The sequence below is a fragment of the Cryptomeria japonica genome, chromosome 10 (assembly GCF_030272615.1).
Source record: "Cryptomeria japonica chromosome 10, Sugi_1.0, whole genome shotgun sequence".
Taxonomy (NCBI): domain Eukaryota; kingdom Viridiplantae; phylum Streptophyta; class Pinopsida; order Cupressales; family Cupressaceae; genus Cryptomeria; species Cryptomeria japonica.
Window position 1 is genome coordinate 790,610,752 of NC_081414.1, and position 20,587 is coordinate 790,631,338.

A 20,587-nucleotide genomic window follows, 5' to 3' on the forward strand; every position below is an offset into this window, starting at 1 on the left:
AATACATAGCCAACCCTACTGTTGTGGAAGTAATTAAAAGACCTAGGCCCGTATTTCAGTTGGTCCCCGAAATAGCAAAGAAGGATGATACCTTAGGTGCATTTTCTCAAATCCCTAAAGGTGTTGTATATGCTGAAGACCCTAGAATGTATATTCACTACAATATTGAAGAGTTAGGAGATGAGGAAATCAAAACCATGTACAAAACCGAGATATGTGATGATACCGGCAATGTCAAAGCTGAACACAAAATCATTGAAACCCTAGGATTCATAAAAATCCTTAGCATTCTTGAATTTCCTAAGGATGTGATTAGGATAGTGTTAAGTAGAGTTCATGTAGAATTTTTTTGGTTAGATGCAATTCATAAGATCACCAAGCAAGCGGTAAAGGCTGTCACAGGGTTACCGGCCACCGGTAAAAGACCAAACAAAAACAAGAAAGTTTCAAATGATTTAGTCATAGACCTAATAGGTGCAACATTTGATAAAAGATCTTTAAGGGTTAATGATGTAAAGGATACAAATGTAAGATCCATAAACATGATATTAGGTTACAAAGCCACTCATGCCAATAGACTTAACTCAGTTTCAAGTTTATGCATTAAGAGTGCTTATGACATGATAACAAACAATGCAAAAATTGACATCTATGAATGGTTAAAAGATGAACTGATAGACAACCTTGGAAAGATAAAGATGGATAAGAAAGGAACCTTCAGATTTGGAAATCTATTAGTGTGTCTAATGCTTCATATAACAAAACAAGTTCTCGGTATAGGATATAAAGAACTTGGATATGACATACCGGTAGGAAAGCAACTGACATAACTGTTCAATACCATGGGTGAGAATAAGGAAAACAACATTCATGACTTTTTCCAAGCACTAAAGACAAAAATGAAGAAAAGGACAAGGTTATCTCAGGAAATTGTAGATAAATACAAAGATGATATATGCTTTGTTATCAAAAAGGATGAAATATGGATGGAAGCAGTCATCCTAAGGACAATCTGGGTAATAGAAATGGGCTATGAGACAAATGACCACATAGTTGAAACTTATGCCAAAGCACTTCTGGAAGCCCCTGATGAACCTAAGGAGGAAGCATTTGGTAGTGCTGAAACAATAGAAAAACAAATACAGTCCAAGAAAAGAGTGAAGGTAGAAGCATTTGTGAGAAAAGGATCTAGACAAGCAAAAGCCATTAAGGAAGATGTATTAAAGAAAACTGGCATAACTGAAGATGAGTTGGCAGCCCCATAACCTGAAGCTCATCTATCACCAGTAGGTACTTCTTCAGAAGGAGACATGCCAGCAACCTTTAAAAGAGTTGTTAGGAAAAGAGATCCCTCACTGGCAACCACTCCTTCACCTAGAAGGACAAGGCAGAAGCAACAAGCTGTGAGATCTCTGGTCAGAAAGGTCACACCTAAAAAGAAGCTGACACCTAAGAAAAAGAAAAAGGCAAAAACTGACTTGGCACCTCTAGACATTTTGTTAAATGAGATCACAGAGGAAGGAAAACTGAAGAACATAAGGAAAATTTATGACACCCTATCGGATGATGAGAAAGGGAAAGTTGAGGAGAGTGTAATATTACACATGGACATGTTCAAAAAGTTTTTGATGGAAGTCATAAATGAAATTCCTGATGACTTATACAAAAGACTTGAGGCCAGAAGGCAAGGAGTAATTGAACTGGACAAGAAAATAAAAATAGAAAAACTACTTGCTGTATATCCGGTAAACTCCCCAAAATAAATTGATGATCTGATAGCTCAGGCTAACCGAACAGTTTTTTCCACTGCACATTGACATATTTCAATGATGGCAGGTAGAGTTACAGAAGTTTCAGAGGAAACAAAAGATGGTTGGGACATATTTCTGGTTGAAAAAGAGAAATAAGAAGAATATAGGAATTGAAAGCCTATTAAGGTATATTAGAAGGATAAGGACAAAGGGAAAGGGAAAATTGGTGGACCTCCAAGCATAAAGGTTAAAGATAACCTACCTCCACATGTAAAAATTACAATTCCTACAAACTAACTGGCAGCTGAAAGCATGGATGTAGAGGATAGCAATACAAATCCTGAATTCCTATTCACTGTAAATGTTGATACCCAAAAGATCAACATAACAGTTGATAAAGACACAAGTGAAAAATCAGATATGGCTAAAGAGCCTCCAGTAATAGGAAATACATAGCAACCAGCAAAGGATATAGGGAAAAAGATGGAATCTGGGGCACAAATAGAGAAACTGGCAGAGCTAAAGGCTTCAGAACAGATGCCACCGGTAAGCAATGAAGCAGGAAAACCAGTGCTAAAGGAGATGTAGACACAAACTGACCTGCCAGAGGTCATTACAAGCATGGTCACTTCCACCGATACTCAGTTTGTTGGGTCACCATCAAAGTCAACAAATGTGACTGAGGTATTACTTGAATCCATCAAGAAAATAACTGACTATAGTTCACAAGGTTACAAAGCAATAGATGATTCAATACCAAATTTGAAGATAATTGCTCCTGATTGTAATATAGATAATAAAGATTCTTTAGGACAGTTGGATACATTATGTAAATAAATTTCTGGAAATATTGAGAAAATAAAGGAAGAATCTGTAAAGGACATTGTAGAAAAGGAGAAACATAAATTCTTTGAGGAAGAAATTAAGAAGTGTAACAGAGACTTTGACACACTTCTACCGGAACTGTGTAGTTTGTTAGAAGAGTATAAAAATTTGTATAAAGACACATGCAAAACAAACTTCCTAACTATAGATATTGACAAGAAAATAAGCAAGACACAGGAAGAAATAAACAAGCTTGCAAACAATTTTGTCAACTCACCAGATTTACTATCTGTTTTTGAAGATAAGTTAGCAAATTTTGAGGAAGAATTATTTAAACAGGAGAAAGAGAAAGAGACAATAATAAATAAGGCAAAACACTTGAGATCTAAATTGAGTCCAAGATTGGACTATCTAGCATCTCTATGGAAGGAAATCTCAGAGGCATCAACACCGAGAAGTAAAACACCAGCAGAACAATTGCAGCATCTCACCAGTACTGTGAAGAGGACTGAAACAACAATAAAAGATAGCAAAAAGTTTATGGATAGTATAAACTTAATTTTGGATGATCTTTTTCAGATAATAGCTACCCAACTACAAGGTTGAGGATATGGATCGTTATAGCTACAAATTCTACTAACATCTTGACAAACTTTGTCATTGATGCCAAAGGGGGAGTAGTAGGATGAGAAAGTTCAAAGACAGGAATCATATGCTCAGGGGGAGCCCTTCATATTTTTGGTAAATTTTTGGTCTACACATTTTGGACACCTTTTTGAAATTTCTCATGAGTGTTGCCATCAATGCCAAAGGGGGAGATTGTTGGCATATGGACACTCCAATGAGACATTGTGTGTGATTGAAGGTTTTGTCATTGATGGAAACCTTGCAATCCTATGGCACCGGCAAGACATCATACCAACAAAGCATTATTCAAGCAATACAGTGCACCGGCATCAACAAGATCGCTCTACACCGGCACCGGCACAGAAGAAAAGATGTATACCGGCACAGAGGCTGACAGGATTTTTGATATGTAATATTTTGATTATTATTGCAAGACAACTTGGCAAATTGTAAAATGACTCTTGTATATAAAAGAGATCATTGTAGACATTTAAAAATGTAAGGAAGTGAACAAAAAAAAGGGAAAATTATTAGGCAGACCTAATGTGTGAATTATAGGTCAAGGGTATATGTAAAGAACAGAGTTTGAACCGGTACTAAATCTAGCATTGGAGATGCTATTATAAAGCAGTACAGATCATTGGATTAGTATAATCCTCATTATAAGTCAGTGTGACTTCTCATTGAGCAGTGATCTCTAGGCAATTGGCCTTCCTGCATGTGCAGGCCCCTATTGTAAGTAATATTCTCTTATTGGCCAGTAAGTGAATATTGTGGGTCACAAATCCCACCGAGGTTTTTCCCACACCGGGTTTCCTCGTTAAACATCTTGTGTTATGGTGTTCTTTTCATGTGGATGTTTTTGATTCTATTTATTACATTAATTCTTGCATACCGGTACACTGCTACTTTATGTTCTGCATGTTTTAACTTAAGAAAATTTGAATACCGGTTAGATACTGATTGACCCCCCCCTCTCAGTATCTGTGGGAACCCTATCAGTCATAACTTCATCTAAAGAAAATGCAATAAATTTTGACTCTCTTATTTTTTCCTTTACATCTTCTTTTTCAACCTCAACAAGACAACTTACCCATTCCCATCCACTGTTTACTGATGAATGACTATTAGGATAGTTAGGAACTTTCAAAAAGTGTAATAAACCACTAATTGATGGGAAATCTGTCATAGCATGCCCTCTTCTCAAAATTTAAAAAACAACACTTAATTGAATAACTTTTCCTAGTTGTTCTATTTGCATTGATTTTCCAAAACTAGCTTCACTAGAACCTTTAACTTCAACAAGCTTCATCTGTATTTTCTCATGAAAATAATACTCTTGGGCATCCCTCACATGCTTACATTCCTCCTTTTTTTTCCATCTTATCTCTAATTTTTCAACTTCGTCTATCATTTTTTTTTCATAAACTTTACCCATATGCTTTTTTATGGTGTCAAATTTTAGCTGCAACCTAATTTCCTTGTTATGTTTGTTGGCAATTGACACTCACTGGATTCATTTTGTTGTCATTGATGGCAACAAGATCAGATAGAAGGCAAAAAGACTTGATGGAAGTCACAAACTGACACTAGGAGGCATATAGTGACAGATACCAGCATTGGAAGCATTCAGAGCTACACTAACACCGGCACCGACACTGACATCAGCACTTCAGGAAGCCGACATCAAGGAAGATTTATTTTGTAAATCATTTTGTAATTATTGTCGAGGCTGACATTGAATATCTTTTGTAAATGCATTGTAAGCCGACATAAGGCATATCATATGTAATAGGTATATAAGTCTATTTGCTAGGTCAATTTAAAATATATAAAGAGATGATGGTATAGAGATAGACATATAGTAGAACTGTGAGATGCGAAATATATGTATGGAGATCATTTTTATATGTGAACATTGTATCATGCAATGATCTATAGTTAGCTAGGAAAGCACTCTTGGAGGAGAAGCAATACCAGTAATAGTTCAAGACCGTGAACTGGTACAGAGTAGAACAAGAACCAGAACTCTATCTAGCATAGCAAATGCATTCTTGAGTTCATTTTTGAGTAATTTACTTTGGCAGAAAGCTTGTAGTCAGTGAGGCTCTTTAGTGATGAGAATTATGCTCTAGGCAGCATGCCTTCCTGCAAGTGCAAACCCCTATTTATGTAATATCTTTTTATATGGCCAGTGAACTGATATTGTGGGTCACAAATCCCACTGTGGTTTTTCCTCATTGAGGTTTTTCACTTATAAATTTTGTTTTATGGTGTTCATTTATGTGGATAGTTTATTTGATTCTTGTTATATGCTTATTTGTTTACTGTTACATACATGCATGGTTTAGAAAGTTAAATATTATAGATTCCAATAGAACACTGGTTCATCCTCCCCCCTCTCAATGTTCTCAGATCCCAACAATTGGTAACAGAGCTTGGTTCCTCGGAAGAAGTTTAACAACTTGAGGAAGATCTTGAAACTAGAATCTTTGAATATGGCTATGGAAAGGTAACTTGAGATGGCTCTTGAGGATTATGATGCCAAAAGGATGAAGAACTTGAAATTGCAAGAAGAACTGAATTCTATAAATGAAGTCATTCTTATCCTGCAAGAAAGGTTGTCATCTGCTCAAGACAAGAGGAAAGAACTTTTGCAACAACTGGATGATGAGGAGAAAAATGCTCTTAAGGAACACTGTCAGAAACTAAGTCAAGCAAATATGCTCATGAAGAATGAAATGCAAGATTTGACCATGAGGCTATCAAAAGATATTGAGGGCAGAAAGAAGAAGGAAGATAGTCTTACTTTATCTTTGAAGAACAAATTTAATGAATGTGGAATATTGACTCATGAGAATAATCTATTGAGAACTGATTTGGCACACTCCTGGAATAATGAACAAGAACTTGAAAGGCAAATAACTACTTGAGAGATGATCTAACTACTGCAAGTGAATATAAAGAAAAGTTTAGGATAAGCGTTGCACAATTGGATGACTTACTGAAAAGACAAAGATAGATTGATGATTCTAGAGGACTTGGATTTGTACAAGGTGAAAGATTTGGTACTGCTAATGAAGATTAGACAACTGGTATGTAGAACTAATCAGAACAGATGAAACCGGTAAGGCAATCTAATGCTTATAAATTCAATGGTAGATTCTTTGTTTGCAATAAATTTGGGCACATGGCTAAACAATGTAGAAATAAGGCAAATCAAAACTACAATTTTGTTCCCAATCAATGCATAAACTGCAAGAAATATGGTCACAAATCAAAAGACTGTAGAATGAATGTTAAATGTCATGCATGTGGAAAGTCTGGACATTTTGCTGATCATTATAGGTCAAGAAATAATAATAATGGATATGTCAAAGCAATTCAGAAGAACAATGTTACATGTTATGCATGCAATAAAATAGGTCATATTGCTAAGTGAATTCATTTTCACTCACTGAGAATTCAAGCAATCAGAGCGAGCAAGCATTGAGAGAGGATTTTGAGCAGTTATTTGAAGCACTCAAATCATCCACCGGTATTCACTCAGGTATTTTCTGACATGGCATCTAGATCTTCCACTCCTACTTTTATTGCAAATCCGACAATCGTCCAAGTTAAGGATAGGTTAAGGCCAGTCTTTAAGGAGGTTCCCAAAATTGTGAAGAAGGAAGACTCTGCGGGAGAGTTTTCTAGGGTTCCTAAAGGAGTAATATATGTTGAAGATGTGAGGGCATACATCCACTACACTCTTGAGTATTTGGGTACCGAAGATATAAAAAACATGTATCCATTAGTGATCCTGGGAGACACCGAAAAGATCAAACCAAAATTTAAGGCAATTGAGGATCTATGGTTAATCGGTATTCTGTATTTACTGGAATTCAAGGATGAAGTTATTAGATACATCTTCAGCAGGGTTCATAACAAATTTAGTTGGTTAGACAGACCCTACATGATCACAAAGGAATCTATACAAATTGTCACCGACTTACCTAGGGTTGGAAAGGAACCTGGTAAGAAAATCTCCAACACAGAGGTTCAAAAACTCACTGGTTCCACACTAGATAACAAATCAATGAGGATAAGCACAATAATAGACTCAGACATAAATTTTGCAAGCATGATCATAGGATATAAGGTAACTCAATCCAATCACTTGAATTTTGTTGCATATCAAATGTTAAGAAATAATGTGAAATATGACTTATGTGAATGGATGAGGAGTGAGTTAATGTTAAACCTTAAAAAAATCAAAGGAACCAAGAAAGGCACATTCAGATACGGAAACTTAATTGTCTATTTGATGCTTTATTTCCTGAAAGAGCTACCCGATTTAGGAAAGAAGCAATGGGCTCAAGACATACCGATAGGTATGCAAATAAAAATGGCTATCACCGGCCTTAGTACTGGCAGGGATGAAAAGCTTTGGGGTTAATTCAAGACATTTCAAAAAAATATGAGGCAAAGGGAAAGAATCTGTAAGAACATTGTGGAGAAGTACTCCACTGACATATGTTTCATGGTGAAAATTGATGAAACACTCATGGAAGCAGTTGAAACCAGACAAATTTGGATCACTAAGCTAAGATATGAGGTAGATAATAGTCTTTTTGAGATTTATGCAAAGATGCTATTAGATGTCCGATTGGATGACAAAATAGAGCACTTTGGTACAATAGGAGAAAAGGCTCTTGAAGTGAAAATAGGTTTCAATAGAAAAAGGAGAGAGAATAAAATTGATAAAATGTCTGCATATGTGCAGAATGTGATTTACAAAATAGATACTTAGCTAGGTTCCCAATCTAAATAGGCAGTCAAATCAACAGAGGTTTCTACTGAAGAAGTGAAGAAGCCACAAGTTCACATTTCCCCAATCACTTCTGACTCTGACCCTGAGGATAATGAGCCTCTGCCTTTCAGAAGGGTCCAAAGGAAGGATGTGGTAAAACCACCGGTAGAGCAACAAAAGACAAAACCAAGGAAGAGACTTGTCAGAAAGGTAGCCCAGCCTACTGCACCTCCACCACGAGTAAGGAAGCCTATGTAGAAGAGGAAACCAGTCACACCAGCAACAACAAGCAAAAAACAGAAGGGTGATGATACCGGATCTGGTAAGACATCAATGACCTGTGCTGAAATTATTGATGAAGTAACAAAAGATGGGATATTAAAGGAATATTTCAATATATTTTGAATGTTTTGAAGAGAGTGAGCAAAATGAGTTAGAGGAAGCTATTTTATTGTATATAGATATCTATAAGAAGGCATTAGTTGAAATTTTGAAAGAGATACCTATATCTCTATACAATAAACTTGAAGCTAGGAGACTTGATGCTATCAAGAGGGATAAGGAAATCAAGGAAGTTTCCCTTTTGGAACAATGTGGCTCTATAAATAATAAAGAGATGAAAAGATGTATAGATACTGCTAATAGGAAAAAATTTAGTTGTGAAAACCAACAGATAAGTCTTATGTTGGGTAGAGTAAATGAGGTGGTAAATGAGACAAGTAAGGGGTGGACAAAATTTTTTCAGAAGAACCCAGACTTTCTCACATCTCAGGAAGAATTTGCAAAGGCAACATCCCCTACAATTCTTGACAAATCAAAAGGAAAGGGTATTTTAGGTAGTTCTACTCCAATTTTGACACAATCACAACCGACTGCAACTACAGGCACACATCCACAACCAGTAGTCACAGATAATGTACACTTTATACCAACACAAACCAATTTTGAGCAAGAGAGTGTAAAGGACACTAGAAACACTGTGGATAATACTCCATTGGTAGTAACCGATACTGCACCAAGTGGCAAAGCCACCGGTGCAAAAGAGGTTGAGATGGACAAGGTTAAATCAACTGAGTCCATACCGGTAGGTAAAACAGATTCATCGACAAGAGTCTTAGCAATTGACACTTCTCAGGTTGAGAAGAAATTAGTTTCTAAATTAAGTCCAACAAAACTAATGATGATGGCCATTCAAAAATTGTTAAAGGAAGGTCTGTAGAAAAAAGGTTAATTGATCAATCGGTCACTATATTACACAAAATAATGCCTGACTGTCAAATAGAGGATGGAGCAAGCCCTTCTGGTAAGCTCAAAGATTTAACAGAACACATATCAAATAACTATAAATCCTTGAGATAGATTGCGGACCGACAAGCTTTGGACAGTTTCTCTACTACAAAAAGAGCAACTTTTGATCAGCTTATAGTAACTAGGAAGAAGAAAATAGAGGACAAACTTATCTCTATTGAGGTTTGTTTGAAACAATGCACCAATATTTACAGAGTATGTTGTAATATAGGAAGTCTAACAACCAATGTAAATGACAAATTGAAAGAATTACATGATAAAATGACTAATATTGCTAATTCTTTTGATGGGATAACTACACTAACTACATCTGTTGATGGACAAATTTTGTCCTTGGAGAACCAAGTTTTTACATTTGAGAAAGAAAAAGATAAAATGCTGAGGAGAGCAAGAAATTTAAGAGGACTGGTGAGTCCAAGACTTGACTCTTTGGGTGTTAACAAGAGAGAATGCATGGATATGCTAGCAAAGCCCACACTGGTAGATACCCAGGAGAAGGAATCATTTTCCCACTTACTTTGTGGACTTGCATCGGTATCAGACACTTTCAAATCAGGATGGGACACATATCTTTAGCTGTTGCAAAAAGCATACCCATAAATTGTGAAGATAACTAAGCTCAAATGATTCTAATTGTATTCTTTCATTCTTTACTATTTCACAGGTCTTTGGCATTAATGTCAAAGGGGGAATATGTACATTTGTGAAAAATATCAGGGAATATGTTATCAGTTGAAGTGTGTTTCACAGAGGGAGCACACCGACATGGAATCCATTTTTCACATGAGTGTTGCCATCAATGCCAAAGGGGGAGATTGTTGGCAATTGACACTCATTGGATTCATTTTGTTGTCATTGATGGCAAAAAGACTTGATGGAAGTCACAAACCGACACTAGGAGGCATATATCGATAGATACCAGCATTGGAAGCATTTAGGGCTACACCAACACTGACATTGACATCAACACTTTAGGAAGCCGACATCAAGGAAGATTTATTTTATAAATCATTTTATAATTATTGTCGAGGCCGACATTGAATATCTTTTGTAAATGCATTGTAAGCCGACATAAAGCATATCATATGTAATAGGTATATAAGTGAGTCTGCTAGGTCAATTTAAAATATATAAAGAGATGATGGTATTATGATGGTATAGAGATAGACATACAACAGAACTGTGAGATGCGAAATATATGTATGGAGATCATTTTTGTATGCAAACATTGTATCATGCAATGATCTATAGTTACTAGGAAATCACTCTTGGAGGAGAAGCAATACCGGTAATAGTTCAAGACCGTGAACTGGTACAATGCAGAACTAGAACAAGAACTCTATCTGGCATAGCAGATGCACTCTTGAGTTCATTTTTTAGTAATTTACTTTAGCAGAAAGCTTGTAGTCAATGAGGCTCTTTAGTGATGAGCAGTATGCTCTAGGCAGTATGCCTTCCTACAAGTGTAGGCCCTGTTTATGTAATATCTTTGCATATGGCTAGTGAATTGATATTGTGGGTCACAAATCCCACCGTGGTTTTTCCTCATTGAGGTTTTCCATGTATAAATTTTGTGTTGTATGGTGTTCATTTATGTGGATGGTTTATTTGATTCTTGTTATATGCTTATTTTTTTACCGGTACATACATGCATGGTTTAGAAAGTTAAATATTACACATTCCGACAGAACACTGATTCACCCCCCCTCCTCTCAGTGTTCTCAGATCCCAACAATGTTTCCAAGTGCAAATCTTACACTTGCATTCTATTGGAGGCTCGCATTCAATTGGATTCTCCATTGGTTCAATGAATGGATACTTTGATGCCCAATTAATTTGAAAATTTCTCACTGACATATCCCACTCTCGATCTTTTTTTGATTGTGGTTGATCCTTTTTTTATTTGGCTTTTCTTTTCCCCTTCCATGCATTATCATCAATGGCATTATTACCCAAGTTGATTATATCATTCTAGCTAACTTGGACATCTACCAGATAATCTTCTTCAAGATCATCCTAATCTGAGATATCAGGTTTGTCGTTGTCTTCAACATGCGGTGTAGGTTGTGAATTTTGTACTTGTACTTGTGATGATGTACCTTCCTGATTTTCACCACAATCTTTTCCAAAGCTAAAGTATGAAGACAACGTACTATGTTTTGTTGACTTCTCATGGCCTTCCCCACATTCAGGTTTCCTACCCTTCTTCATGTTCAAAATCTCCAATGAAATAAAGGTTGCCAAAAAAATATCAATTTGTTGATGAAGCAATAATAGAATATAAAGTATAATATATGTTTCATTGGCCCTACGACCTACAATCTAGATGTTTGAGGTCTAAATCTCTCGGCTGACCACTTGGCACTGAGGGGTCCCCACTGAATAAGAATGAACTCAACAGTGCAAACATATAAAGATAAATTCAGAATAATATTATAACACTTCAAAAATATGATTGCTCACCTTTAGGTCACTAGCAGTCACGAATGCAGTCAATAACAATGATTTTCCTTGGTCTCAAACTTCACTAATTATCCGAATTCAGAGCCTAGAACCCACCAAATTGTGTAAAGATAGATTAGATCTTTGAATGTATTATACCAATTCTTATATGGCGAATTCTATGGGAATTTTATATGGTATACAAATATTTGGCGAATCCCGCATAACTATAACATGACTTATGTAATTTTTTGAGGCAATCCGGTAACTCCACTTCATATGCATTTCCAAAGTTTGAGCAAGAGGAAAATCTTGATGATTCTATAGATCATCATGAGGACTAGTGTGAAGCAAGGGTGATCCCCATCATGGGAGGAAATAAAGAGGAAACCAATGAAGAACTATTTTTGGATGAGTTAGAAGTTTCTACTCATCTATCCACATCAAGCGACCATCTCCTGAGCTAGAAGAGTATGAGAAGTAGAAACAACAAGAGAAGGTTACCCTACCATCATATGAGTCATTAGGACCAACCCCTATTGGTCAACAAGACATCAAGGTTGAACAAAGAATAACAACAAATCCAATATTGATCATCTGGACTTGATATTTCTCAAGAGGATGTGATGCAAGAGCATCCCTGGTTCACAACAATCTTGCATCAACCAAAAAAAAATTCCTTTTTGTTTTTCTTTTTGTTTGCAGTTTCAGTTTTCCATTCTATGTGTCTTGGTTTTGGCTCATTAGATCCTGTGGAGTTGGATTCTACTTGAAGATTTGATCATCTTTCTTGCTTCCAGACCGCATCGCATTTTGATCATTTTCTGGCAAGATATCACTATCAGTTTCCATGATAGTTTCCTGTTACTAGTTGATAGTCCTTTGTTACCGAGTGCCTAACCTATTCTGGTGATCTACCGGAACCCCTTCCGAATCTTGTGGAGCCTTGGGCATTGATTCCAATGTTCCTTGGCGTGTGGCTGACCTTTTCCTATGATCTACATTTCATCCTTTGGATTTTCCAGATGAATCTCTTGGCGGAGGCCAACCTTCTTATTTTACATGTTTGGTCTTGTTCTTTGGGTTTTGATCCCTTCTGGGACGACTAGATCCTTTGGATCAATATATACATATTTGTAATTACATATTAGGATGCAACGAATCAAAGAATCAAGTAGCTAGAGTGTGTGTAGAAGATAGATCTTAAAATTCAAGGTCCCGGTTGTAACCTATTCTACCAGGCCTGTGAGCCGGTATGTTGTAACCTGGTTGTTGCTGGTTGGATGTAATCAAATTTCATGCAATAAAACAATCTATTTTGAATTGCTTCCATCATATCTTTGTGTTTCCATTGTGCTTACATTGCTGACCGGTCCAGATTGATCTCTTTGAGGTCCCTCCTCACCAGTGACTGCTTCAGGATGCCCAATCAAAAATCTAGCGCAACCAGAGAGCTGCAAGTCACATTGGTTGTGCTTACCTCTAGGAATGAAGATGAGTATAAAGGAGAGCAAGTTAATTCTAGGCATTCACTAAAAGAAGATATTAGTCAAGCATGGGTGATATTCTTTATTCCTCATCTCTGAGAGGCATTATAAGAGTCTATTGGATGCTTATTATTTCCTCCTTTTTGACTAATTTTTCAAGAACATGTAAAGCACCAAAAGCTAGTTAGAAAGGGAAGTTGCTTTGATAAGCAATTAATGGCTTTGTTTTATTTCCTTACAAACTTTGGAGATCATCTAAATAATAGTTAGATGTTTTTCCTTTCCAAGAAGTGTGGTTGCACATGTTGCATTCTCAATGCATTTTTTAGTTTCCAACTCTCCTCAAAGTGTTGGAGTGCATATGTTTTGTGTATCCTCTCAAAGACTCTATCCCTAAAGGATGGCTGAGGCCACTGGTTTTCAATGCTCTACATGTAAGCATCCTACAAGAGCAACTAAATATTGGCATCTTCCATGCCCTTATGATTCATCATTAAGAACTGATCTGAGATAGTTGAAATGAATCAACAACTTGGATGATTCTTTTTGGCATGGATAAGGCTTTCGGTCTATTAACCAGAAATTTTGGGTTCAACCTCTGCAGGTGAAGGTCCCCTATGAGTTGCCAGAGTTGTAGATAATATCTACATATTTGCAGGTTAACGCTTAAGGCAGTGATAGAATCATGTCAAAATCATCCCAAGGGATATCTGGAGCGGTGTAGATGTGATGGAGTGGTCAGAGATGAGGAAAAAACAAAAATCCATTTTTTGATATTTTTCTAAGTTTTTGTATTTTGCATTTTTTGAGGCCTTTGGAAAGAAATTGGGGGTCAAGACTATCACCGATTGCTTAACTTGATAGCCATGCATGAAAGGGAAATAATGATGCAAAGATCATTATGATCTAGACAACTATAACAACATCCATGATGATAGTGGACATGTAATGAGTATGCAGAATTTTGTCCGGCTACAACCAACATGTTAGATTAAAGATGTTTTCTCTATATAACCCTATGGGCACATTGTAAAAGGGGGTTCACATTTCTCACCAATTTTTAGTAGACATAGTGGTAGAAACATTTTCAATTATGTCAAACCTTAGTAGATGCCCCTTATGGGTAGGGCCTAAACATTTTAGACTGTGCCAAAATGGCCTTTGTAATTTGTTCTCCCCCAATAATGAAGAGGATGTGGTGCTCTGTGTTTAATATCCTGGAGTTGTTTGTTTGTCGTTATTTCTAGTCTTGCTTCTATAATTTCTAATTATGTTTTTATATATCATAATTTCAAATCATGCATGTTCTCTTTTGAATTTTTTATAGATTTTTTATAGTTATGGGTTACATTATGCATAAATGAAGGTGAATCTGGTTGAATATTTGTCATATCGCCTTAGGATAGGTTTGCAACTTGTTTTCTTTTTGCGTATATCTATCCATTTCCATCCCATTTGAAATTTCAAGAGCCAACTTCTAAAATCTCAGAAGTCATTTCAAAAGCCATTTCAGTCCCACGCCTATGAAACATCCCGACTGTACCCTATTCTTAAGGAGAAAGCCTTATTGGGGATCAATAGTAGTATCTTCCAAAATCTTTCTCATTTTCACATATTTTGATATTGTCTCTCTACTAAAACCAACTCAATTGACAGTGAAGATATTTATCTTTTTGGGGCATTTTTCATTTAGTATCATGATTTTATGTATTGATCGAGATTTTTCCCAATGAAACCCAAACCTTTCTTAACATTTTCAACAATAACTTTTTGTAGCTAAGAAATTTTTCTCTTTTTATTTGTTGTATCTATACCCAACAGTTTTAATACATCTTTTAACTTAGTATAAATAAGTACAATTGATAAAAATTGGGCTTTCTCTACTATATCAAGATTTTTGAAATGAAAAATTATTTCCTTTGCACTTTTATTGATTGAGTTCCTTTTAGTATGTCTAGGTTGTTCATTGGGAAGTTTCAATTGGTCCACATCCATTTCAAGTAAATGATCTAATTTTTTATAAGAAATATTTCTCTTCACCTTTTTAGCTAGATTCACAATATTATCATCCATACTAGTAGGAGGAAGTGAGCCTGACCCCTCTCCAACCTCCATTATTTCAACTTGGTCCTCCTCCCTATCTTCAACTATGTGTTCTTTAGCCTCATGTTGCCTCAACTCCTTCTTGAGAACTTTCTTATTGTTGACCTTGTTCTACGTAAAAAAGATTAATAGGTGTGTGGGTGTAAGAGAAAGATAGAGAGAGCGAGAGCGAGAGAGAGAGAGAGAGAGAGAGAGAGAGAGAGAGAGAGAGAAGTTAAACTAAAACAATATTATTTTTAATGCACCAATTCCACTTGTATAATTTGCTAATCTAGAGAGATGTCCTAAAAAGGGAGGTTCGAAATAAAAAGAGATATCGTAAAAAGACTTAAGGAGAGAGAGAGAGAGAGAGAGAGAGAGAGAGAGAGAGAGAGAGAGAGAGAGAGAGAGAGAGAGAGAGATATTGGCAATAAGGAAGCAAACTGAGAGGGGGGCTGAATTAGTTTGCTCACAAACTCAACGCAATTAAAACTTAAATTTGAATTTGATTATTAACAATGAAAGCATAAACCATCACCACATCAATAACACACATAACACCAATATTTTTGATGTGGGAAACCCGGTTAAGGGAAAAACCATGGTGGGAACCTACCCACAATAAGATAATACCCTGTTAGGAGTAAGTGAAATATTACAATGGGGAATGCACATGCATTCAAGCACACTACCTAGAGCTCACTATTCAAATCACAAAAAAAGAAAGGCTACAACCCTGGGGAAGACTCGTTGCCTTACAAAAACATTCAGATTACATCCAAAGAACCATGAATTGATAAAATAGCATCTTCTCATGCCCTGGTTACAGTTTTGGTTAAGCACATATACTCAAACTCTTCTCTTCACATTTATTTGCACTATTTCACACTTCTCCTCTGCTATTGAAGAATAAATCGATGTTCGCACATGCAGATACATCTCTTATATGAATATTATATATATATTTATATAATTCATCAACTATATTTCAAGGTCTACTAAACCCTCAACGCATTACAAAACAATAACCTCACATTACAACAATACATGTGGACCAAAATAATGTCGTCTAAGAAATAGTTTGGACCTAAACAAACATCGCACACAAGAAACACCTCCAAGAATTATGCCTCAAACATCCACAACATGCTACAATCATCATGAATGTGGCATAACACAAAGAACACCACCGAATCAAGAAAATGATCAACAACGCGCACAACGATCAATGCACAAACCATCAACACAAATAGAACATGATCTAGAAATATCCACAAGCAACATGAATCACTAGAAAAAACAATCACATCATCACCACTTACTAGAATCTTCATTATCATTGTACTGAACCTCAAGAACACCGACTATACTAACTGACAAATTGAAAGATTCACTTGCAAACTTCCAAATCATGAACCATCTGAATTGAGGACACATATGAACATCCCAAACACTCTGTCAAATCCACAAACCAAGATAATGCAATTTCAGAGCAATGCAGAGAATACTGAATAACAGAAATAGCGAAAAACCAACCACACAATTTGATCAAATCATCATGCAGACAACTGAAACTTTAGCTGAATCAACTACAGGTAAGTATCTCTAAACCCATTAAACTGCAACAACTCAACTGCAAAACACTGGCCAAACCAACTCATTTAATCTGACTACAACACTAGAATACATAAGAATATGTTGACATCAATGACAACACATCATTCCAACAAAATTATCAACAATATCCAACGAGAGAGAGAGAGAGAGAGATAGAGAGAGAGAGAGAGAGAGAGAGAGAGAGAGAGAGAGAGAGAGAGAGAGAGAGAGAGAGAGAGAGAGAGAGAGAGAGAGAGAGAGAGAGAGAGAGAGAGAGAGAGAGAGGGGGGGGGGGGAAGAGAGAGAGAGAGAGAGGTTAAATTAAAACTGATGAATACTAAGAGGGGGGTGAATTAGTATACCAAAAAATACTGTAATCAATCTTTTAAACAGTTTAGCAGATAATCGGTGCAACAGATTCACTAATAAACTGGTTAAGATAAGTGCAAACCAAATAGCAAACAAAGCATTCACCCACAAGAGCACAATCACCATAACACAAGATATTTGATGTGGAAACCCAAATGGGAAAAACCATGGTGAGCAAAAACTCACAAGTAACTATCTGTAGAATAGAAACCAGACCGGTTAAGGTCATACAATGTTCTTCACCAGAACAGATCCTATTAGGAATCTAGATCTCTGTTAGGAGATAAGTCCTGTTAAAGACTACCTTGTTAGAGGATTTCAGATCCATAGTTGTGAACCACCTTATTAGAGGATTTACAAAGGCTTTGCTAGGCCTACCCTGTTAAGGGTTTCAAAATTGTCGAAGATATTAGTAATCAACAAGTGAATGATCTAGATGATAGCACAGTATGCTTAGTTATATCCTTGATAGCTCATTGTTAATGCATTTTAGCATTACTTCAATCTTCAATATCTCCACACTCTATCTCTTCACATAGACCTAATCTTCTCTTCAATGATCGCACATAGCCATTTCAATTCTATATCTCACATATCACCCATCTCACATGCAAACCCTAGACATGATGTCCTTATAAAGGAAACTGATTTCATGTCGGTCCAATAGAATTAGACTACAAGTTCCTAGGTTCAGTGTATCTAGACACATTTGGTAACACAACACGAAATCATTGCCAAAGTGTCGGTGCATGATAACTCATCACACATTACAGTAATACCAGTTGGTAACTCATCACAGAGTAATACCAGTTGTCAAAAATGAAGATTGGTAGATCATAGTGTTTCAATCAAAAGTTAACTACCACTTGGTTCCTTTGTATCGCTTGAGCTCCTCGAACCACTTGGGATCCTCGTACTGCTTGGGGTCTTCATACTGCTTGCGGTCTTCATACAATCTGTGACTGGTAAACCATTTTCTGTAAAACACCAATAGTCTAAAGACTATACATTCAATAGTACACAATACCGGTTGGAACAATTACTGGTTGAGCATAACTCATACATCAAGAAAGTGTGTGTCCATCAATGACAATCAAAACATCATCAAAATGCCAACAATCTCCCCCTTTGGCATTGATGGCAACACTTAGGAAAATTTTGACATCTAAGTTTTTTTACAACAATAACAAAAAAAAGATGCTACAATCAAAATTACTCCCCCTAAGCATATACACTACTCCCTTTGCAGAAATTACAACTAAGTGCATGAAATGGTAACATTCACCAAAATTTTAAGTACACTACTCCCCCTTTGCCAACAATGACAAAGTAATGCAAAGTAACCCCTGTTTCCTTATACAATAAAAATAGAGTAAATGTTCATGACAATAAGGAATGAAATTTCTCAAAAACAAATTTAAAGTCCTACATAAAAGTATTCATGGCCAATGTCCATGACTCAAGTAATGAGGTAGCAACCTCACATTAAGTCTTCATCTGGAATGCCAGTTCTTCCATTTCATCAATGGTACTCAGCTCTTGAGTTACCGTGATGGCTTCCAAGTTGAGAAAACATTTCTGAAGAATCTACAGTCTTGGCAATAGGAGCAGTTGAAGCTCCTGCAAATATTTAGTCTGGTTGCTGATCTCTAAGTCCATCTTGGCAGTCTGATGTTGATAATGATGAACCATTTGCCCATATGTAGTGAATAAGTCATAGGGCATCTTGAAGGTGTTGATATATCCCTGTAACTCTGATTAGAGTTGAGCTTTCTGTTTGAGCACATTGTCACAAAATAGATGGGGTTGGTAGATTTTACTCAATAGTAATTTACCTTCACCCATAGCAACACTGATATCATTATGTTGTTTCAGTAGTTGTGTCTGAAGCTCATTCATTTGCTTCACTAAGGCAGTATTGAGTGCCTTTTCATGGTTCTTCTTTGTAGTTGCTTCAGCAACATCTTCCAAGCATTGTACCTGGTCCTCTACTACGGTATAGAGAAGTTTGAGCTTGAATAGAGAGGAATCAGTATTGGGGAGGTTGGTACCGGGAATTAGACTGGTAAGGGTGTCAACCGCAATTTGTATGACATCATGTTATTTCTTCCTTGAGAATTTTTCCAGTCTCTCCTATGCAAGTTTGATGTTTCATAGTAGCTTAGACTCATCTGCCGATTGAGTCAGACTTGCAAGAGTTAGATCAATAGGACTGGTGGTATCAACTTGTTTGGTTTGATCACCGGTTTCCTTAGGAGTTTTCCCTCCTTCTTTTATTTTGATCTTCGCTTGTTTGTTCTTCTCTACTTCCTTCTCCTCTTCTGTTCTTTTCTTATCCTCTTCTTTCTTCTTTTTCTCCTCTTCTTTTTCTTTCTTCTCTTCCTCCTTCTTCCTTTCTTCTTCCTTCCTCTTGTCTTCTTCTTTCTTCTTCTCTTCTTCTTTTCTCTTATCTTCTTCTTTCTTTTTCTCTTCCTCTTTCTGCTTTTCTTCCTCTTTCTTTTTCTCTACCTCTTTACTCGTCTTCCTCTTTCTTTTTCTCTGACTCTTTCCTCTTGATTTCTTCTTGCCTTGCTTTTTCTTCTTGCTCTTTCTCTACTTTCTCTTTGTCATGTTTCTCTTTCTTAGATTTCTTTGTGTCCTGTTTCTCTTTTTCAACTTTTTCCTTGTCCTGTTTCTCTTTTTTAGCTTTTTCCTTGTCATGTTTCTCTTTCTCTTCATCAGGAGTGACATCCTCGTTATCTAATGTATCAACATCAATAGGGTCAATTTGTTTTGTCACTCTTTCACCTTGACTGTCAAATACCTCATCTGATTTGCTTGATGATAGGTTAGGTTCTTGTTCAGTCTTCTTAGTGGCTTCAGATACCCAGTGTATTTCGACAACAACTTTAACATGTATATGTGTGTCCTTTTCCACTTCAGAAGCTTTACCTTCTAGTAGCCTCAGTCTTCTCCTTCTCATGAAGAAGATGCCTTTGTTCTGATCCATTTCAAATAATTCAAAATTTGAAGCATCAGGAAAGTATTGTTCCAAAAATTTTCTCCCTGATCTCCTGTTCTCTTTCAATGGCAATGCGCCATTTATTATCTAAAGAATTATACAAAGAATCTAGTGTAACCGATCTAATCTTAGATGGTGACCGATCATTAATACATAAGTATTTAATGACTTCATGTTCTACCTCTTCTTTCTCATTATCATTAAAATCATCAAAATGTTCTTTTAAATCATCAAGAAATTTCCTCCTAATGTTCTTAATTGTCCTCTGACAATGTGTCATTGGCTTATAAGAAGAAATGTCTATATG